The sequence below is a fragment of the Gossypium hirsutum genome, chromosome D11, assembly GCF_007990345.1.
Source record: "Gossypium hirsutum isolate 1008001.06 chromosome D11, Gossypium_hirsutum_v2.1, whole genome shotgun sequence".
NCBI lineage: Eukaryota > Viridiplantae > Streptophyta > Magnoliopsida > Malvales > Malvaceae > Gossypium > Gossypium hirsutum.
In genome coordinates this window covers 42,072,339-42,097,094 of record NC_053447.1, presented here as the reverse complement: position 1 = coordinate 42,097,094, position 24,756 = coordinate 42,072,339, and positions in this window count along the sequence as shown.

The window sequence follows — 24,756 nt, the reverse complement described above, 5'->3', positions numbered from 1 at the left end:
TCAAGTACACATTCGGCCTTGGTACATAATAAGGTGGTCGATTCCTTTCCCTTTAGCACCCATTGCTCACATATGATTATTTGTATAGCTCAAACACTCATCTATCTTTGCTCATCTAAATTTATCATGAAACAACAAAATTTGCCATTGTCAAATACCATAGCCGAAAGCCCTAGTCCATAACACAAATCAAAATTTCTACATGGGTTTCCAAAGTAGCTTGATATCTTACTCAAGCTTAACCAAAATTTCATGAACTAATATAAATTTCTTACCTTGCTATTAGCCTAGGATGACCAAATGCCTCCCTCCTATCTTCCTCTTTACAATCGGCCAAGAAGAACCAAGGATACAAGCTTTGTTTTCATTACCTTTCTTTTTTATTCTTTCTTTTATTTATTATAACTCCAATAACCCAATTTCTTATTATAATATCAAATTCAACAAATATATTGCCCATCATCAATCCATCTTGGCCGGCCACTATAAGGGAATTGGGCAATTTGACATGCAAGTCCACCCTTGTGTTGACATGCACTAATAAGCCCTTTAAAATTAGCCTATCATATTTCACCATGTCTCATGTTGATCCCTGTTTAATAATTCCTCATGCAATTGGCAAAATTAGGGAATGAAACTTCCACATATGCATGTACACACATAATAAACATAGAATATAACAATTAATTATTTTCATAACTCGGTTTTATGGTCCCGAAACCACTTCCCGACTAGGGTCACATTAGAGCTGTCACAAGCTAACCCTCCATTGCCCAAAATAGCCTTGTAGATTATGAGTTCGCTCTTGAGCTAATTAATCTCCTTCGTCAAGGTCGTCATAGTATTCTCTAGGGTATCATCCCTTTGATCAACTTGTTTTCAATGGAACCAAGACACTTTGATATATAGTCTCTAAGCTGCTCTTTCATGGATTGCAACCCATCAACGAGTCTCCCCTCAACTTTATCGAGTCTCTCTTTGGCGTCACGCATGGACTCCTCGAGGGTCACTACCTAACCTTCCAAAGTCAACAGCATGTCCCTCGACCGACTCATTGGCTCAACATATTCTGCAACTTCTTTCGACATCTTTCAATGGTGCCTTCAAAACCTTAGCTCGGATACCAACTTTCACGGTAATTAGATTTTTGCCTCGCAATCTATGCAGCCTTAGGGGTTTTCTTCTTCCAAAAACTCCTAAATTAGCCCAACTCTCAGCAATTGAAGATCAAATAGAATTGTTCTAAGAACCAACAAAGAACAAAGATGAAGGAAGTTCAAATATAAGAACAAATCAATAGAAAATCTAAGAACACAAGAGAGAGTTTTAAGAGAATGCTCTCAGGAGTTCTATTACTCAATTGATTATTTACAGTGAGGGGGAGAGGCCTCTATTTATAGTTGAGCCTCCCCAAAATCAATGGTATGGATTAAAGTACATCAATGGATATGATTAAAACATATCATATCTCTAAAATTTACATTTAATATATCTTCTAAGCTTACAAGTTATCTTTAAGATAACATATCTTTGACTTGGCCATACTTTTTAGATGAGCCTTCATTCTTTCCAAGCAACGGGCCAGTTTGATTAGGCCAATAACCTCCTTTTATCATGATGGATCACACAATTGTGCCATGGTTGTGGGCTCCCATGCGCAACCCATGACACAAGGACTAAATTGTAAAAGTTAATCGCTATAGATTTTAATTACTAAAATATTAAGATGGCACTTAAAATAAAGTCTAAAATGGTAAATAGACCATTCTAGGCTAAAGTGGATGGGTAGGTGTGGTTTATGTTTATAAATTATGTTAAATTTTAGTTAAAATACTAAAAAGTATAAAATATAGATATAATAAAATAAGAAAGTGGAGAAAAGAAACATGGTTCCATCTTTTTTTTCTCCTTCACAAAGCAATAAGGGAAAGACGATAGATTTTAAAGCATGAAACATTCAACCATGCATGATGAGTGATTCTAAGTCTATTTTTCATAAATTTTATGTTTTTGAGATCATTGTAGCTCGATTTAGCTAACCTGAGTGTTATTTTTCAAAAATTTTAAAGTTTCTAAAAGTTTTAATTGATGAATGCTTGAAGCTTTTGGGGTTAAATTGTTATAATTTAAGCTTAGAAGTGAAAAAGGACTAGTTTATAAAATTTAATTGCTAGTTTTTGAACATAAGGACTAAAGTGTGTCAAATTCAAAATTGATGTTAAATTTTTGTAATTATAGATAATAGAGGGCTGTAGAAGGATGTGATTGAAATCTAATTGTAAATCGAAGCTCAAATTTGAAAGATATAACTATTTCGGTTTTAGGGACTAAATTGAATAAAATGTAACATTACAATAAGCTTTTTAAGATGAAGTTGAATTAATATATGATTACAATAGGCTGTCATAAGGTGTTTAGAATTGATAAATTGAAATGAATTATTATATATCGAAATTTGAATCAACCGAAAGATAATTGAAAAAAATTACGAAATAGTCCCCGACGCTTTGTTTTTTGTTGTTTTCCCAGGTAAGTTAATATGGAACTTATTATATAATTTTTATGATATGTTTGATTATATTTAATTTTTATTAGTTTAGATTAATTTTAATTTTGATGAACTTACTTAAAAGGGACTAAATTGTAAACTATGAATTGTATGGTAAATATGAATAGGTACTTGGAAGTTGGTATAACTTGATTATATTTTTTATTTTTGATAGATCATATGCTATAATTATATAAGTTGAAATGGAAATGTGGTTAAATGACTAGTGACTTGTTTGCATAGGTATGTTTTAACCATGTTTAAAATACTTATATAGGCGAATTGGTAAATTTGAGAAGTGAAATCGTATGGTAAATGCTAAATTGTGGCGTATTGAGTTGGTTGTTTTGGAATGATTATACAAATGAGAATGTTACAAGTTAGAAATGGTATTTATATAGGACTAATATATGCGTATTTTTGGATGGGTAACACTTATATGAAAGTATGAACTTGATGGTGAATTTTAGATGGTACATGTATAATTGGTATGGAAAATTATTGATCTTAGGATATGACTTATATGTTGTGTTGTCTTGGTATAACTTTTGCCTACATGATTTATATACTATGATGATGGTGTATGTATTTGGTTAAAGCATTGTTTAGTATTGCTTAAAAAAAACACCTTTGGAAGAAAAACTGTGCTAAACAAGCTGCTTTTGGCTAAAATTTTTGGCTTTTCAAAAGCATTTTTGAAAAGAAAAAGTTAAAATTTTTAACTTTTCCTCTACCAAAAGCACTTTTGGTGCTTATATATTTTTCACTCTTCCAACAACATGGTACTTTCCTTTTTTTTCTTGGTGCTTAATTACAAATGTGTTAAAATAATTAATTAAAAATATAAAAAAATATTTTTTAAAATAATACAAATGTGTTCATATCTAATTACAAATATTTAATGGTTATATTTAATTATTTAAAATATATTTAATATATTCTAATTAAATTTTATAAATAATTAATATTTATTGCTTAAAAATATTTAAAATTTATATTTCATATACTAAAATATTAACAAGTTATAATAAATTATTTTATATTCTTACTAAAATATAATAATATTAATTTGAACATTATTTAAATACATATTTGTTACTTGATAATACCATGTCTAAAATGGATATTTTATTTATCAAAAACACTTTTTGATTGTTGCTAAACACTATCTTAAACTAAACTTTTCAAAAGTACTTCTCAAAAGCACTTTTCCACATCACTTTTTAAAAACACTTTTCGAAAGCAATACTAAATTAGTCATAAGTATAAGTAAATTATAAATAGGCTTGAATATGGTATGAAGTGTTATAATAGTAATTAGATTTAGTAGTCTTTTTATTATTCCAGACTCAGTTATGTGGCATGTATTTAGGGGATGTATTGCATATATAATTATTTTGAAAGTTTACTAGTTCAACTACATGTGATGCCTAGTTTTTTAAACTTGCATATAATGTTTATAAGTAGGTATAAGTGGCAAATGTTGAATGTGGCTTGTTTGAGCTAATGTGGTGTAAATGGCAATAAGGAATTAGCATGAAAACATGATGCAATGTGATAGGTTAAGCTTGAATGGTTTAAGTAGTTGAATAGATTGTATTGATACATGATATCTAGATTTGTATTGTTGCCAATGTGGCATATAGGTTAGATGTTTAGAAGAATGATATAAGACATATTTTGGCTTGGTTTTGAGATGATTTGTGTAGGTTTTAAGTTTAAAAAAGTGCATGTTTTAAGGTTTTAGAATAGTTGGCTTGAACAGGGATCAAGGTGGTACATTTTGTACCACACAGACTGGCACATGGTCATGTGACACACACAGACTGGTGACATAACCATGTGATCACTAGAATGTAGGAGATTTCGGAACCACATGGTTCCCGTTTGTTTCATGGTTTGGCCACACTGCTATGTGTCACACATGTGCTGGCAACAAAACTATTTGACTACAAGAAGAATTAATCGATTTTGGTCCACATGGCCAAAGTGAGTTACCTGGCCTAGACACATGGTCGTGTGACTTGTAACACCCTTAACCTGTATCCATTGCTGGATTAGGGTTACGAAGCATTACCATACAATTGAAAACATTTAAATTTAACATCATTCAATAATATAATATCACATCATAAACCAATCATAAACATACATATTGTCCCTAAATCAAGCCTTCGAAGCCCTAAAAATATCTTAAAAGTAAATCAGAACCAATTTGAAACAGTTTGGAAAGCTTAGAAAAACATGTAAAAATTTTCAAATCAGGGGTCGCACGGATGTGTGCCTCACACGGCTAAGACACATGCCTGTGTCTCAGGCTGTGTAACCTTCGAAATAGGGACACACGGCTGTGTCCCAGCTCGTGTCCTCACCCGTGTAACTCTCTGAGTACAGTCACATGCTTGTGTGCCAAACCATATAACTCAGTGAGTTGCCCCACATGCCTGTGTGTAAGGCCGTGTGCTAGGCTGTGTAACTCATTGACTTGCAACATAAGAAAATCATCATATGACACACGGTTGTGTCGCCAGGCCGTGTGCCTCACACAAGTGAGTAACACGCCTGTGTCTCAGGCCATGTGGACCTCAATTTACCTAAAACCAAGCCATTTCAAATTCATCACATGCATAACCATTCATCCTACCTAAGCTCGCTTTAAAAGGGACCTAAAAAAACATCAAAACACAATTAAACATGCTCAAAAACATACCAAAACAACCATCTTAAGTGCCTAACCAATGTGCCCTCATTGACACCACATCTAATTCATCCATCAATAACCAATATACCATTCATAAGTACCACAAATAAAGTTCAAACATTCAAATAATTGAGTGTGGTAAATGCATAACCTATACTAATCACTCCCAACCAATTATCAACCAAAAAGGCTCAATGAATAAACTTTCTTCATTTACTAATCAAGCACCTCAAGTATAATACCAAAATAACCAAAACATTAAAGCAAACACTAAGTGGAAACATTTACATAACAACTACAAACATTTATTTACAATCATTTAGAACTTATAGGACTACATTCTCTAGGATTTACTAAATAAATGGACATTATCTTAATATTGACATCCTAGGTACATGTCAAGACTCAAAAAGAAATACATCACCGACTTTGAGTACGAGATTTATCTTGGATGCTGAAACGTAGAACAACAGTAATACCTAACCTGTAGTCAAATAAAAATTCAAGCAGCAAGAAACTCATAATATCAACGGATCCCACTTTCAACTATTAACCAAAAATTTACATTTCACAATGTATAAGTCATCTCATGAATTATTATACCTTACCATAATATATAATCCAACAAATGGCACCAGATGCCTAACGGTTAGACCGTGAATAAAGTTTTACGCCCAACGCTAGTCATTTAACTCGACAAGATCATTTGTGTGCCCAGAACTAGTTGAACGAGTCGAAAAATTATTACGCCCAACACTAGTCAGATAACTGGCGATAGTTGTGCCTTGCTAGTCGAACGAGTCGACAAATTATTGCGCCAAGCGCTAGCCGGATAACCGACGATATTTGTACCCAACATTAGCCAAAATAGTCGACAAATTATTGTGCCCAGTGCTAGTCAGACAATCGACGATAGTTGTGCCCAACACTAGTCAAACAAGACGACAAATTATTGCGCCCAGCGCTAGTCAGATAATCGACGATAGTTACTCATCCGTAGTTCCATAATATTACTTTTCATCACTCAATATCAAATTTTATATAAATACATATACTTCGATAAACTTCCATTCAATTGAATTAACATATACATCCATAAAAATCCATGCAATTGAATTAGCAATTACATTAAGGATATCATAAGACATCAAGTAATAACTAGATTTATAAAGTTCGAGTTCAGGGAATACGAACTTACTAAAATTACGCTAGTAGACAATTACTCGACAACCTTCTCTTTTCCACGATTATCAATTGAGCCTCTTGTTTCTCGATCTAAAAATTTATAAATTAATTTAATTAATTAACTCATCCACCAAGAATATATATAAACACAATAATTCAACCCCTTTTTAATCATATATTACATATTTGTATTCAACACTTCTATTGTACAATTTGATTCTACCTCAAACCTTAATTGTTTAATTTCCTTGAATTAATTACCAATTAAAAAAATCTATATTGCACCCAAACAGTTCCTTAATCACCGAAAATTCAGTTTTACCCCTACTATTTTAATTTTGTAACATTTAACTCATTAAAGATAAGTTCTAGCAAAAATAATTACACAAAAATTAGTTCAATCACACCACAAAACTCATTACTACATTCAATACTTCAAAGCATCAACAGTCTCAACAAAAGCAGTCCCTAAACATGTCACCATTTTTCAATTTGACCACTAATTTAGCTTGGTCTAGCTTCAAGGGTCCTAAAACTACAAAAATTAACAAAAATAAGAGCTAGAACACTTATATGCAAAGAGTTCACTGTACCAAACCTTGCCCTTCTCTCTAATGGTATTATTATTTCTTTCTTTTCAGTAGAACCAAAAACACTTAAAGAAGATGATTACATTTTCTATATTTTAGTCAAAGTTTACTTAAACTCTTAAATACCAAATTACCCTTATTACTACATAAAATTCTCTTTAACAACTACACCCACTACCGTTTATTTCCATTTAAAATGATTTAATTATTACTTAAATCCTTTAGCTTATAATTTAGTAATCGTTTAATGCTTTTAATTATTACAACTAACTTTTCAACCTTTTACAATTTAGTCTTTTCTAATTAAATTAACTAATCAACATAAAAATTGCTTAACAAATTTTTAATAAAATCCTTCAGCAACCCTATAAAAATTAATTATAAATAGAACACTGATTCATTTCTCGGAGTTGAGATCCTGAAACCACCATTTTTGACGCTACAAAAAATAGGTCGTTACAACTCTCCCCCTAAAGAACTTTTCGTCCTCGAAAATCTTATCAAAAAATAGATGAGGGTATTGAGACCTCATCTTTCCTTTGACTCTAATGTCACTTTCTCGACATTATGTCTACACCAAATGATCTTCACTACTGGAACTTGTTTGTTACACAATTCTTTCTTCTCACGTGCTAAAATTTTAACCTGTTATTGGTATGATAGATCTGGCTGAATTTCAACTTCTTCTGTAGAAATGATATGAGATGGATCCAATCTATACTTTTTAAGCATCGATACTTGAAATACGTCGTGCATTTTCTGTAACTCTGTAGGTAATTCCAACTGATAAACAACTGGTCCTACTCTTTTGATAACTTCACACGGTTCTATAAAACAAGGACTCAACTTCCCTTTTCGACCGAATCAGAGAATTTTCTTTCATAATGAAACTTTTAAAAATACTTTATCACCTACTGCAAACTCAATATCCCGACGTTTCAAATCTGCATAGGATTTTTGTCTATAGGAAGCTGCATTCAATCTGTCTCGAATCACTTTGACCATACTTTCCATTTCTTGAATCAATTCTACCCCAATAAATTTCTTCTCACTCAAGTCAGACCAACATATGAGTGCTCTACGTCTTCGACCGTATAAAGCTTCATATGGAGCCATTTGAATGCTCGATTGAAAACTATTATTGTACATGAACTCGGCCAAAGGTAAATAACGTTCCCAACCCAATTCAAAATCAATCACAGGCTTGAAGCATATATTCTAGAATCTGAATAACACGTTCAGATTGTTCGTCTGTTTGAGGGTGAAAAGTCGTGCTAAAATTTAACCTCGTACCAAGTAACTCATGCAATTGTTTCCAAAACCTCGAAGTGAATCGGGGATCCCGATCAAAGATAATTGACATAGGTACGCCATCTAATCTAGCAATTTCTCAAATATAGACTTCAGTTAGCTTTTGTAGTGACTAATCCAATCTGATTGCAATAAAATGAGTCAAATTTGTGAAACAATCGACTATCACCCAAACAATAATTTTCTTATTTGGGGATAACGATAATCTGGCTACAAAATCCATCATTATGCGTTCCCATTTCCATTTAAGAATAGAAGCAGGCAGAACTAATTCGGTGGAGACTTGATGTTCCACCTTGACCCATTGACAAGTTAGGCATTTAGCCACGAATTCAACTATTTCTCTTTTCAAGCCCGGCCACCAATACAATTCTTGCAGGTTGCGATACATTTTTGTTCCACCAGGGTGTAAAGCAAAAGGACTATCGTAAGCTTCGCGTACTATTAATTCTTTTAATTCAACAACATTTGGAACGCATATTCGATCACGAAATCTTAAACAATACTGATCATTGATGCTGAAATTTTAAATTGAGCCATCTTAAACCATTTTTATCTTCTCTGACAATTTAATGTCTGTTATTTGTGCTTCCCTAATCTGATAAAATAATACGGGATTAATTCTCAACTCAATCAGTAAACTTTCGTCACTGTTAATACTAAGTTGAGTGAACATTACTCGTAACTCGGCTACCGCTTTCCTGCTCAACGCATATGTAACGACATTAACTTTACTATGGTGGTAATCTATAACATAGTCATAATCTTTCAAAAGCTCGATCCAATGACGTTGTCTTAAATTCAACTTCTTTTGAGTTAGAAGGTATTTAAGACTTTAATGATAAGTGAAAATATGACACTTTTCACCATACAAGTAGTGCCTCCAAATTTTTAGAGTAAAAACTATAGCAACTAGCTCTAAATCATGAGTTGGGTAATTACGTTCATGCGTTTTCAACTGTCAAAATGCGTACACAATTACCCTACCTTCTTGTATCAAAACACAGCCTAACCCACTCAACGAGGCATCGCTATAAACCACAAAATCCTTTCTCGATTTTGGTAAAGTCAAAACTGGTGCTTCAGTCAGCATCTGTTTCAGTCTTTCAAAACTTTTTTGACACTGGTCGTTCCAAACAAACTGTACATTCTTTTGTAATAGTTTTTTCATCGGCAAAGCTATTTTTGAAAATTCACTAACAAATCTTTTGTAATAACCAGTTAAACCCAGAAAACTATGGATTTCTGACACATTCCTCGGTGCTTTTCATTGAATTATAGCTTCAATCTTTTTGTGATCAACACGGATCCTATCCACAAAAATAACATGCCCAAAAAATACTACTTCTGATAGCCAAAATTTGCATTTACTGAGCTTTCCATAGAGTTATTTTTCTTGCAAAAATTGTAAAACAATGCGTAAATATTGTTCATGGTCAACTTCTGATTTTGAATAGATCAAAATCTCATCAATAAATACTACTACGAACTGATCTAGGTAGGGCTGAAAGATGCGATTCATGAGATCCATGAATGTTGCAGGAGCATTTGTCAACCCGAAGAGCATCACTAAAAATTCATAATGGCCATAACGCGTACGAAAGGTAGTTTTTGGTACATCACTATCCTTCACTTTCAACTGATAATAACCCGATCTTAAATTAATCTTAGAAAAGATTGAAGATCCTTTCAATTGATCAAACAAGTCATTGATACAAGGGAGATTGTATTGATTCTTAATTGTCAACTTACTCAATTGTTGTTAATCAATACAAAGTCGCATCGAGCCATCTTTCTTTTTAATGAACAGAACTGGAGCTACCCAGGGCGATGTACTAGGACGTATAAAGTCGCGGTCCAGTAGATTTTGTAGTTGAATTTTCAATTCCTTCAATTCAGTTGGTGCCATTTGATAAGGGAGTATTGATATTGAACTTGTACCTAGGAATACTTTGATTGCAAACTCGACCTCTCGATCGGGTGGGAATCCTAGCAACTCTTCGAGAAACACTTTAGAGAATTCACAAACAATATTGATATTATTGATTTCACTATCCCCGAGCTTCGAGTTGACAACATAGCAAGAAAAGCTTCACAGCCTGACCTCAATAACTTATCAACTTGAATCAATGAAATAATTTGAGTTAAACCACCAGCTTTAATACCACTAACTTCGATCATCTCATTATTAAAATCTTGGACAAAAAACTTTTACTTTTAGAAATCGAGAACTACCCCATGCTTAGTTAACCAATCCATACCCAGAATTGCATCAAAATCACCAAAAGGCATCATTAGTAAATCCTCTAGAAACGTCAAATTTTGAATTTTTATTGGACAACGTTTAAAAACTTGATCAACTAATAATGTTTGACCCAGTGGACTAGATACAGACATGGCTACTTTAGACGTCTCAGAGTTCATTTTCCCAGATTCAATCATATCAATAACACACGAATGAGAAGAACCAGTAAGGTATATACAGGTGTAGAGAATAATAGGAAAATACCTACTACAACATCGGTAGCATCTCTTTTATCATGTGTACGCACCACATAAGCACGAGCCAACACTCTAGCCTTAGGCTGATGAGTAACTATTTCATTTAGTTTTCTTAATCCACCCCTCGAAACCGATCCATCTCTACTTGTTCCTTGACCCTTAACTACGAAGACGACTTTCTGTGAATCATTTGGTGTATCATTTTCATTCTTCGGACACTCTCTAAGGAAATGCTCCAATGATCCACAATGGAAACAACCCTTTGTTAATTTCCAGCATTTTCCCTAGTGCTTCTTACCACAATGCTCATAGGTTGACATTTCAGAACTTTTATTCGACCCTTTTACGCTCCCAATAGAAATTATCGATTGACGACCTCGCATTCTGCTTGATGACGATGATTTAGCATCTGCCTTTCTAAAATCTCGAGACTCTTTGTTCCGTTTTGGTACTGAATGAGAACTAGGAGTCCTGAAACATTTACCTGTAACACGAGAAGGTTCTGATTTCTTACTTAATCCCAAATATTACTCTACCATTTTTGCCCGTTCAGATAAAGAAAACATTTGTAGTTGGCTTCTTTAGTAGGAATAAGTTCTATTGTGTACTTACTGAGTCTCATATATTCTCGTTCATAATCCACCACAGATAAATCTTCTTGCTTCAATAAAAGAAATTCATGTTTTCTATCCTCGAGATATAGTTCCCCGACATATTTCTTTTGAAACTCTACTTGGAAGAATTTCCAATCTATCGCTTCTGTCGGAACATGTCTTGTGATGATTTTCCACCATGTATAGGCCTCTCTTTGTAATAACGATACTGCACAAATAACACTCTCTCGAGGTGTACACTCTAATTACTGAAGAACCCAAGTGTTCCAACCATGTCTTGGTTGACAACAAATCAATCCCTTTTAGTCTAGAAAATTCGATAGCACCGTATCTCCTTACTTCCTTAATAGGATCTTATTTAGTTGAGGGTGTGGGTAATACCGGAAGAGTGGCTTCCGTTACCTTTTGTAGGGCTTCAGTAATAACTCGTAATATCTCAGTATCATCTTGCCCTTCATTAGGGCCTCTATTTGCATTTGATCGCCGAACACTATCAGAGTGAACATTGGGTGTTACCGATACTGATTCATCAAATTCCGCAATAGAATCATCACCAATATGAATTTCTTGATCAACTATGTTATTAGCCTCATCTGACATGTTTTAAACTATAAAATAAGAATAGTATAAATTAGCATACAATCCCGACTCAAATTCAATTCAAATTTGGCTTGTACCTCTAGACTCAATTTCGAGATTGATTTACTCTAAGAATCGGCTAAATTTGTAGCTCTGATACCATTAAATGTAACACCCCTAACCCGTATCTGTCGTCAAATTAGGGTTATGGAGCATTAACATACAATGAAAAACATTTAAATTAAATATCATTCAATAATATAATATCACATCATAAACCAATCATATACATACATATCATCCCTAAATCGAGCCTTCAAAATCGAGAGAAATTTGAAATAGTTTGGAAAGATTAGAAAAACATGTAAAAATTTTCAAAACAACGGTCACTCGGCTGTGTGGTAAGGTCATGTGCCTTACACGGCTGAGACACACACTTGTGTCTCAGGCCGTGTATCATTCGAAATAGGGACACTCGATCGTATCCTAGCCTGTGTCCTCACCCGTGTAACTCTCTAAGTAGGGTCACATGGCCGTGTCATACACCTATGTACTCTTTGAATTGCCCCACACAGCCGTGTTCCAGGCCGTGTAACTCACTGACTTGCAACCTCAGAAAATCATCAGATGATACACGACCGTGTCGCCAGGCTATGTGCCTCACACAATTGAGTCACACTCCTATGTCTCAGGACGTGTGGACCCAAATTTACCTAAAACTAAGCCATTTCAAATTCATCACATGCATAACCATTCATCAAACCTAAGCTTACTTTAAAAGGGACCTAAACAACATGAAAATACAATTAGATATGTTGAAAAACATACCAAAACAACAATTTTAAGTTTCTAACCAATGTTCCCTCATTTATAGGTACCTCAAATAAAGTTCAAACATTCAAATAATTGAGTATGGAAAATGCATAATCTATACTAATCACTCCCAACAATTTATTAACTAGAAAGGCTCAACAAATAAACTTCTTCATTTACTAATCAAGCACCTCAAGTATAATACCAAAATGACCAAAACATTAAAGCAAACACTAAGTGGAAACATTTACATAACAATAGCAAACATTTATTTTCAATCATTTAGAACTTATAGGACTACATTCTCTAAGATTTACTAAATAAATGGACATTATCTTAATATTGACATCCTAGGTACATGTCAAGACTCAAAAAGAAATACATCACCAACTTTGAGTACGAGATTTGTCTTGGATGCTGAAACGTAAAACAACAGTAATACCTAACCTGCAATCAAATAAAAATTCAAGCAGTAAGCAACTCATGATCTCAATGGATCCCACTTTCAACTATTAACCAGAAATTTACATTTCACAATGTATAAGTCATCTAATGAATTATTATACCTTACCATAATATATAATCCAACAAATAGCACCCAGTGCCTAACGGTTAGACCATGAATAAAGTTTTACACCCAGCGCTAATCGTGTAACTCGAAAAAATCATTTGTGTGCCTAACACTAGTCAAACAAGTCCAAAAATTATTGCGCTTAGTGTAACACCCTAAACCTGGCCTGGACGTTATGGCCAAATCTAGCGGTGTCACAAGGTAGTGTGTTAGAAAACCGTAGCTTTGTTTAAAACATTTTCTGTTTAAAATCCCTCAATATATTTTCTTAATTCTAAAATCGTGATTCTTATTCAGTCGTTAGTTTTCAAAACATTATGCTTTGTGGAAGCTTTTTAAAGTAGTTTGTGTCCTTGTGGGTATTTTGCTAAAACACATGCATTTCTTTTATAACCCGTATTTGTCCAACCTCTAGCAGATATAAAACATAAAACAATATAAGTCCAAATTTTAAGCAAAAATTCATAGAGGCCTTTATTATAGTAAAATACCCAAATAAAACTTTAAAAACTTAATTCAGTATGAGACAGTGTAAAAAGGGGTCGTGTGGCCACTTCGAAGTCCTCCGCTGCTCCGATCCGCCTAACTTAATATGTAATCCCCCTAGAAACAAATAGACAGAAAGCAATCATAGTTTGGGCCTAAGCCCATTTCAGTAACAATTTCAGTTTCAGTTAGGGCCTTAGCCCATTACAATACAGTAGAAGTCATGCGTTTGGCCCTTGGCCCATTACAGTATCCATATTCAGTACAGTAACAAATATGCAATATTAAATCCTACCCAGCCAGCCCCTACACTCCAACTCTGTCCAACCTTACACTCCATGTGGGTATATAATCAACCCACTCATCCCTACACTCCAAAAAGTACCAAATGTGGCACTAGACAGTGGTTTGCAGCTGATTTGCCAGTAAATTAGGCTCGAAGCCTTTCAGTGCACTTCCTCCGAACAATATAAACCCCCACCCAACTGTAATGCAATATACATATATGATATGCTAAAACATAATATCATGCAAAAAATCATGGCATATAGTATCAAACCAGTGGAACATCGTCAAGCTTACTAACAAGCATAATCGTATCAGTCACACAGACATTTCAGTCAATTAGGGGTCTAGGTAAGCTTATCGACCCTACAGTAGGACCACAGTCGACTTGGGCGACCTGTGCAACATTAGCCAACAAATAGTAAAAATGGGCCTACAAGCCCATGACATTTGGACGTGTGGGCCCACACACCCGTGTGGCCCACACAGCCCTAAAATGGCCATGGTCGTGTGGATCACACAGCCTAGCCCAATAATCCAACACGCCTATGTGGTTCACCCGTGTGGGCCCACATGCTCGTGTGGCCCACACGGCCCAATTTAGTCTTGCTCGTGTATCGCGCACGACCAGCCTCGTCGATCACAACCCCGTGTTTAGTCACATGGCCTACCACACGGGTGATCACACGCCCATTTTTTTATTTTTTCAGTCCCACTTTTCGGCTCTTCTTCGATTTTTGATTTTTAGTGTTGTGTTTAAACACCGTTATGGTTTCGCGAAAAAACACTTCTGAGCTCAGTAGTTCCTAAAATTGATAGTTCACTTTAATCGTTAGTCTCAACTCATGAAAGCACAACAACACCAAATCGAATATACTTCCATTTCAAACGTAAGAAACCCACCTTGAAACTCTGAACGAATATACTAACACTCCACAGAAGAGGGACATCAATCAAAATGATTCCTTGCTGTCAAGACGATAGCAACATCCAATCAGCATTTAAATTAGGTACAAAACAAGGTGTCGAATTTTACTTACCAGAATAGCCACGAGAACAATCAACGATTGAAAAACAGAATGATAGAGTGGAGGAGACAAGAATCGACAACATGAAAGGGGGACGAAAAGAAAAAGAATTGGTCTAAGGATCAATAATTCGGTAGCAACCAATAGGAATAGAAAGGAGGTGACCCCAAGAAAAAGAAGAAAAAAGATGGGTAGGGAAGTGTGCAAAACTGAAAAAATAAAAGAGAAAACAAAAAGAAGTAGCAGAAATTCACTAACAATATTCGGCAGAAGAAGAAGAACAGTTGACAGAAAATTGAGAGGAAAAAAAAAGCTAAAGCCGAATTTCGGGAATAAAAATTGGCCACAACCTCTCCACACTCCTCAAATACTCAGAATTTCAGTCAAACTACAACACCCACACGGCACAAGCAGTAAAAATAAGTCCCTTGATCGCGCAGAGATTTGAACACAAGACCTCCAGCATATTTACACTTCACTTAACCACTAGACCAACAGGCCCATTCTGACATATTTTACCAACATTTATTTATAAGCTTACTGATTAGAGATAGGGGTTTATTCATTTAAAAACAAAAATTTACCCAAGCTAAGGCTTGAACTTGGGACCTCTCAAACAATTCCCAGAACACTTAACCACTAAAGTTGACAGATATTTGTGTCACAAACATACAAAATATTATATAAGAGATTTCGAGGCATTACAACTCTAACCCCTAAAAGAAAATTTCGGTGTTGAAATTTTACCTGATAAGAATAAATGGGGATATTGCTGATGCATCGCATCCTCAAGCTCCCACGTGGCCTCCTCGGTGCTATGATTATGCCAAAGAACTTTAACCAATGGGATGAATTTTCTTCTTAGAACCTTTACATCTCGCTCCAATATCTGCACTGACTCCTCCTCAAAGGTCAGATCTGGCCCTACCTCAATCTCCTCAACAGGAACAATGTGCGTGGGATCAAAGTGGTAGTGCCTCAACATTGAGACATAGAAAATATCGTGAATCCAGTCTAACTCTAGAGGTAGCTCTAACTAGTAAACAATTGGTCCCACTTATTTAAGCACACGGTAAGGTCCAATAAATCTATGGCTCAACTTGCCCTTGAGAAAAACGAAGTCCCCCACCGAATACTCAATCTCTCGACGCTTCAAATCTGCATAGGACTTTTGTCTGTCTGATGCCGCCTTCAGTCGGTCTCGAATCAACCTAACTTTATCGTCGCTATCAGAAACTAAATTAGGGCCCAGAACACGCCTCTCGCCAACTCGGTCCAACATAAAGGTGTACGACACCTACGACCATATAATGCCTCGTATTGTGCCATCTGAATGCTAGACTAATAGTTGTTGTTATAAGCAAACTCTGCTAATGGCAAGTAATCCTCTCAACTGCTTCAAAAATCAATCACGCAACTCCTTAATATGTCCTCTAGTATCTGAATCACCCTCTCTGACTGACCGTCTGTCTCAGGATGGAATGCAATACTGAAGCTCCAATCTTGTACCCAGAGCTTCATGTAGCTTCTTCCAGAACAGAGGCGTAAAGCGAGGATCTCTATCAGATATTATTAAAATCGGTACCCCATGCAGTCTCCCTATCTCAGGCACGTATAATTTAGCCAGCTTCTGCAGAGAGTAGGCAGTAAAAACCGGTATGAAGTGGGCGGATTTGGTCAATCGATCCACGATAACCCATACCGAATCCTTCTTAGTGGGTGTGAGGGGTAACCCACTAATGAAATCCATAGTTACACGCTCCCACTTCCAAAGCGGAATCTTAACTGGCTGCAAAAATCCCGAAGGTAACTGATGTTCAGCCTTAACCTGCTGGCAGGTCAAACATTTACCCACAAAATCTGTAACCTCACGCCTAATACCTGGCCACCAGTATAACTCACGAAGGTCTCAGTACATCTTGTTTCCTCCAGGATCCATAGCATAAGGGCTACTATGCGCCTCTTTCAGTATCGACTGCCTCAATTCAATATCCTTCGGTACACAAATTCTCCACGGAAACAAAGCACCCCTTCGCTATTCAGTCTAAAATCCTCAGATTCCCACTCTTAACCTGTCGAAAACAAAGACCCAACGACTTATCCTCTATCTGTTTACCCTTAATCTACTTTATTCACATCAGTTTAACTTGAAGTTCAGCCAACAGACAACCATCATCAAATAAACTAAGGCGACCAAACATCGTCCTTAGGTCATTCATAGCTCTATGGCTCAGTGCGTCAGCCACCACATTAGCCTTACCAGGGTGGTATTCAATAGTACAGTCGTAGTCCTTAAGCAGCTCAATCCATCTACGTTACCTAAGATTAAACTCCTTTTGAGTGAGAAGGTACTTGAGGCTCTTGTGATCATATAAATGATACACTTCTCACCATACAAGTAATGCCTCCAGATTTTTATTGTAAACACCACTGCAGCCAACTCTAAGTCATGCGTTGGATAATTTACCTCATGAGTCTTAAGCTAATGAGACGCATACGCTACCACCTTACCCTCTTACATCAACACACACCCCAAACCGACATGTGATGCATCGCTGTAGACAGTAAACTCTTTTCTAGACTCTGGCTGTACCAAAATAGGAGCCTCAGTCAATACATTTTTAAGCTTTTCAAAGCTCTCTTGCTGAGCATTAGTCTAGTTAAACGACACGCCCTTACGTAGCAACTTAGTCAAGGGTGATGCAATTAATGAAAACCCCACTACAAATCGTCGATAATATCCTGCCAGTCCCAAAAAACTACGAATCTCAGATACAGTCTTAGGCTGTTTCCAATCCAACACCGCCTCAATCTTTCGAGGATCGACCCTAATCCCCTCAACAGAAACCACATGGCCAAAAAAGGTTATTTCCTGTAACCAGAACTCACATTTATTGAACTTTGCGTACAGTTATTTTTCTCGCAGGATCTGTAGAACCACACTGAGGTGTTCATCGTGCTCACCCTCAGTTCTTGAATACACCAGTATGTCGTCAATAAATACCACAACGAACTAATCTAGATAAGGTTGAAACACTAAGTTCATCAGATCCATAAAAGTTGTTGGTGCATTTGTCAGTCTAAATGGCATCACTAGGAACTCATAATGACCGTACTGAGTCCTAAATGATGTCTTGTGTACATCAGTCTCCTTAACCCTCAACTGATGATATCCCAATCGAAGGTCAATCTTGGAGAAAACTGAAGCACCTCGGAACTGATCAAACAGATCGTCTATCCTTGGTAGGGGGTATTTATTTTTAATGGTCAACTTGTTCAGTTGTCAGTAGTCAATACACATACGTATGGACTCATCCCAATTTTTCAGAAACAGAACTTGTGCTCCCCATGGAGACACACTTGGGCGGATGAACCCATAATCCTGTAGCTCTTGAATTTGAGCCTTAAGCTCAACAAGCTCTTTCGGTGCCATTCTATAGAGAGCGATGGACACTAGAGCTGTACCAAGAAGGAGCTCAATTACGAACTCTACTTCACGATTCGGAGGTAACCCATGTAGCTCTTCAGGAAAAATGTCCAGAAAGTCTTTAACCATCCAGATATCCTTAACCGAAGTATCCCTAGAATCTAAAACACTGATGTAGGCCAGATACGCCTCACATCCCTTACGAACCAACTTTTCTGACCTTAATACAAAAATCACATTCGATAAGTAGTTCCAATATTCCCCAATTACAACTACCTCGCTATCCTCATCAGTTTTTAGTACAACCCTTTTGTGGCACAATATAAGCTCACTTGATGATTAACAACCAGTCCATTCCTAGTATCAGATCAAACTCTCTAAAAGGCAGTTCCATTAGATCAGCCAGAAAAATAGCCCCTTGAACCTCTAAAGGAATGTCTCTGAACAACTTATTTACCTTTACTGATTGTCTTAGCAGACTCATTACAGTCACCTCACTCGTAGTTCTCTCAACCAAGATACCCAAATTCTCGGACACAGTACTAGTTATATAGGAGTAAGTGGATCCTATATCTATCAGTGCAGTATAAGGTACATTATAAATAAACAATGTACCCGTGATAACGACCGAAGCATCTCCATCCTCTCGGTGACGTATAGCATAAACTAGAGTCGACTGCCTCACCTCAGTATGACCAGCACCTCTACTCGGTGCTCTCTGACCACGGCCCAACCTATTACCACCTCTGGTCTGACAATGGCATCTTGATGGCTGCTGAATTATTCTCGGTGGTGGTGCAATATCGGTACCTGAAGCTTGCATCAGATCAGATCCCCGCAGACACTCTCTAATATTGTGCTCTAAAGAACCGCACCTTAAACATGCCCTAGTTCTTTTCCAACACTCACTCTGATGGCATCTACCACAGTTAGTACACAGCGGCTGTCTAGTAGTAGCAATGGGAGCCCCAACTTTGTTCGGACCATCAACGCTGGCATTTTTCTTAGGCCTCTGAATAGAACTCGAGCGTTTCGAATCCCTCTTATTCCTACCTCTTTCTCAGTTCTGGCGTTCAGCGCACTTCACTTCCTCGGTGATCTTTGCATTATCAACCAGTGCCTCAAGGTCTCGCTCCCTCTGTGGAGCTATCAAAACCCTAAGATAATTCCTGAGGCCATCCTCGAAATAAACACATTACTCATACTCAGTCGCCACCATACCTCGCGCATAGTGGCTCAATCTCAGAAATTTAGCCTCATATTTGGCCACTGATATATCTCCCTGAGTCAGATTTAGGAACTCTCTTCTACAGGCAACCACACAATTGGCCCCCACATACTTCTCCTGGAAAGAGGTCTTAAAGAACTCCCAAGTCAATCGATCGGGCTGAATGCCCTCATTAACAGTGAGTCACCACTGATACGCCTCATCACGTAGCAGCGATACAACACCCTTTAATTTCTGCTCAGAAGTGCAGTTCAAATCATCCATAATCCTCTATGTTGCCTCAATCCAGTACTCAGCCACATTAGGGGCAACTCCAGTAATACCCCTAAAAAGCTCAACTCTGTTAGACCAGAGTCATTCCGTAACCGACCCGCGGCCTCCAGCTCTAGTATTGGGTTCAACGACCCTCTCCAGAATCCGTAACATAGCTTAGGACAGCGTGTCGTCCTCAGACGTACGATCATAAGACCCAGTTTCGGTCACAGGTGAAGCCGATGTCCCACTTGTATCAAAATTAGGCAAGTGGCCAAAAAAATGAGGACCCAGCTAGAGCACCTCTACGGCCTCTACCACGGCCTCTTGTACCCCGTTCGCGAGTACCTCTTGTGCTCATTGTCTATTCGTGTTAATCTTTATTTACAATTTTCTGCATCAGTTTACAGTTCCAGTGTTTATTAATAGATATTTTATGAAAACAATATCAAAAATGTAATGTTTGTTTTCGTACAACGTAGTGTCTATTAGTGTCTATCGATTTTACTACAGTATCAGTATACACTAACTTGAGTGTTTTCAGTACAGTCTATCTATAGTAATCTCAATATATACTACCTATAGCAGTTTTAGGATATACTATAAAAAATAGATCCACTTTCAGTTTAAACAATTCACAGTTTCAGAAAACTTACTAGATCGACGCTAAAGACTCGATGTACCACACTTTCAGTAAAGACATTTAAAAATCAGTTCTCAAAAATCACGTCTTAAAAACTCACATACACAGCCGAGTTTTGTAACCTGGCTCTGATACTACTAAATGTAACACTCTAAACCCGGCCTAGACGTTATGGCCGAATCTGGCGATGTCATAAGGTAGTGTGTTGGAAAACCGTAGCTTTGTTTAAAACATTTTCTATTTAGAATCCCTCAATTTCTTTTATTAATTCTAAAATCGTGATTCTTATTCAGTCATTAGTTTTCAAAATATTATGCGTTACGGAAGTTTTTTAAAACAGTTTGTGTCCTTATGGGTATTTTGCTAAAACACATGCATTTCTTTTATAACCCGTATTTGTCCTACCTTTAGCAGATATAAAACATAAAATAATATAAGTCTAAATTTTAAGAAAAAAATTCATAGAGGCCTTTATTACAGTAAAATGCCCCAAATAAAACTTTAAAAACTTAATTCAGTACGAGACAGCGTAAAAAGGGGTCGTGTGGCCACTGCGAAGTCCTCCGCTGCTCCAATCAGCCTAAGTCTGGGGGTCACCTATACAGATAAAATAGAAGGGTGAGTTTACGAAAACTCAGTGTGTAATCCCCCGATAAACAAGCAGAGAAAAAGCAATCATAGTTTAGGCCAAAGCCCATTTCAGTAACAGTTTCAGTTTCAGTTAGGGCTTTAGCCCATTACAATACAGTAGCAGCCATGCGTTTGGGCCTTGGCCCATTACAGTATCCATATTCAATATAGTAACAGATATGCAATATCAAATCCTACCCAGCTAGCCCCTACACTCCAACTCTGTCCAACCCTACACTCCAAGTGGGGATATAATTAACCAACTTCTCCCTACACTCCAAAAAGTATCAAATGCGGCACTAGACAGTGGTTTGCAGCTGAAATGCCAGTAAATTAGGCTCGAAGCCTTTCAGTGCACTTCCTACTAACAATATAAACCCCTACCCCATTGCAATGCAATATACATATATGACATGCTAAAATATAATATCATGCAGAAAATCATGGCATACAGTATCAAACCAGTGGAACATCGTCAAGCTTACTAACAAGCATAATCGTATCAGTCACACAGACATTTCAGTCAGTTAGGGGTCTAGGTAAGCTTATCGACCCTACAGTAGGTCCACAGTCGACTCGGGCGACCCGTGCAACCTTAGCCAACAAACAGTAAAAATGGGCCCACAAGCCCATGACATTTGGCCGTGTGGGTCCACACGCCCGTGTGGTCCACACAGCCTTAAAATGGCCTTGGCCGTGTAGATCACACAGCTTGGCCCAATAATCCCACACGCCCGTATAGTTCACCCGTGTAGGCCCACATACTCGTGTGGCCCACACGGCTCAATTCGGTCCGGCCCGTGTATCGCGCACGACAAGCCTCATTGATCACACGCCCGTGTTTAGTTACACGACCTACCACACGGGCGACCACACGGCCGTATGGCGTTGACAGTCCCACTTTTCAGCTTTTCGCTAATTTATGATTTTCAGTGTTGTGTTTACACACCTATTATGGGTTCGTGGCAAAACACTTTCGAGCTCAATAGTTCCTAATATTGATCATTCATTTTAATCGTTAGTCTCAACTCATGAAAGCAGAACAATACCAAATCAAATATACTTTCATTTCAAACGCACGATACCTACCTTGAAACTTCGAATGAATATACTAACACTCCAAAGAATAGGGACCTCAATCAAAACGATTCCTTGCTGTCAATACGATAGCAACATCCAATCATCATTTAAATTAGGCACAAAACAAGGTGTTGAAGTTTACTTGCCAGAATAGCGATGAGAACCAAACCACGAGAACAATCAACGATAAAAAAATGAAATGACAGAGTAGAGGAGACAATAATCAACAACATGAAGGTGGACAAAAAGAAAAAGAATCGGCCTAAGGATCAACAATTCGGTAGCAACCAATAGGAATAGAAAGGAGGTGACCGCAAGAAAAAGAAGAAAAAAATGGGTAGAGAAGTGTGCAAAATCGAAAAAAGGAAGAGAAAAAAATAAAAAGAAGTAGTAGAAATTCACTAGCAATATTCGGCAGAAGAAGGAGAACAGTTGACAGAAAATTGAAAGGAAACAAAAGTTAAAGCTAAATTTTGGGAAAGGAATAAGTTTCGGCACCACTACAGATCACCTCCCTTGATCCACTCCACAAAACTCTTTTACTATCCATCCACAAACTGTTCACTTCCCACCACACCTCAAATTCCTTATTTTCCTCCACCAATCCCACAGCTATCGAAATCTCCCTCATTATCCTCCTAAAAATCGGCCACAACCTCCCCACACTCCTCAAATACTCAGAATTTTGGTCAAACTACAACACCCATACAACACAATGCAGTAAAAATAAATCCCCTAATTGCACAAAGATTTGAACACAAGACCTCCAGCATATTTACACTCCACTTAACCACTAGACCAGCAAGTCCATTCTAACATTTTTTACCAATATTTATTTATAAGCCTACTGATTAGAGATATGGGTTTATTCATTTAAAAACAAAAATTTACTAAAACTAAAGCTTGAACTTAGGACCTCTCAAACACTTTCCAGAATACTTAACCACTAAAGCTGACAAATATTTGCGTCACAAACATACGAAATATTATATAAGAGATTTTGGGGTGTTACACCTAGCTCTAGTCAGATAACCAACGATAGTTATGCCTAGCACTAGTCGAACAAGTCAACAAATTATTGCACTCAACGCTAGTCGGATAACCGAAAATAGTTTTGCCCAACACTAGTCGAACGAGTCGACAAATTATTGCACCCAACGCTAGTCGGATAACCGACGATATTTACTCATCTGTAATTCCATAATTTTACTTTTCATCACTCAATATCACATTTTATATAAATACATATACTTCTATAAACTTTCATTCAATTGAATTAGCAATTACATTAATGATATAATAAGACATCAAGTAGTAACTAGATTAATTAAAACAATTTATAAAGTTCTAGTTCAGGAATTACGAACTTATTGAAATTACAATGTAGACAATTACTCGGCAACCTTCTCTTTTCCACGATTATCAATTGAGCCTCTTGTTTCTCGATCTAAAAATTTATAAATTAGTTTAATTAACTAACTCATCCACCAAGAATATATATAAACACAAGAATTCAACCCCTTTTAATCATATATTACACATTTGTATTCAACACTTCTATTGTACAATTTGATTCTACCTCAAACCTTAATTGTTTAATTTTCTTGAATTAATTATCAATTAACCAAATCTATACTGCACCCAAATAGTTCCTTAATCATCGAAAATTTAGTTTTCACCCTATTATTTTAATTTTGTAATATTTAACTCATTAAAGATAAGTTCTAGCAAAAATCATTACACAAAAATTAGTTCAATCAAACCACAAAACTCATTAATACATTCAATACTTCAAAGCATCAACAGTCTCAACAAAATCAGTCCCTAAACATGTCACTATTTTTCAATTTGACCCCTAATTTAGCTTGGTCTAGCTTCAAGGGTCCTAAAACTACAAAAATTAATAAAAAAAATAAGAGCTAAAACACTTACATGCAAAGAGTTCACTGTACCAAACCTTGCCCTCCTCTCTAATGGTGTTATTTTTTCTTTATTTTTGGTAGAACCAAAAACACTTGAAGAAGATGACTAAATTTTATATATTTTAGTAAAAGTTTACTTAAACTCTTAAATACCAAATTACCTTTATTACTACATAAAATTCTCTTTAACAACTATACCCAATACCGTCCATTCCCAATTAAAATGATTTAATTATTACTTAAATCCTTCAACTTATAATTTGCTAACCATTTAATGCTTTTAATTATTACAACTAACTTTTCAACCTTTTACAATTTAGTCTTTTCTAATTAAATTAACTAATCAACATCTAAATTGCTT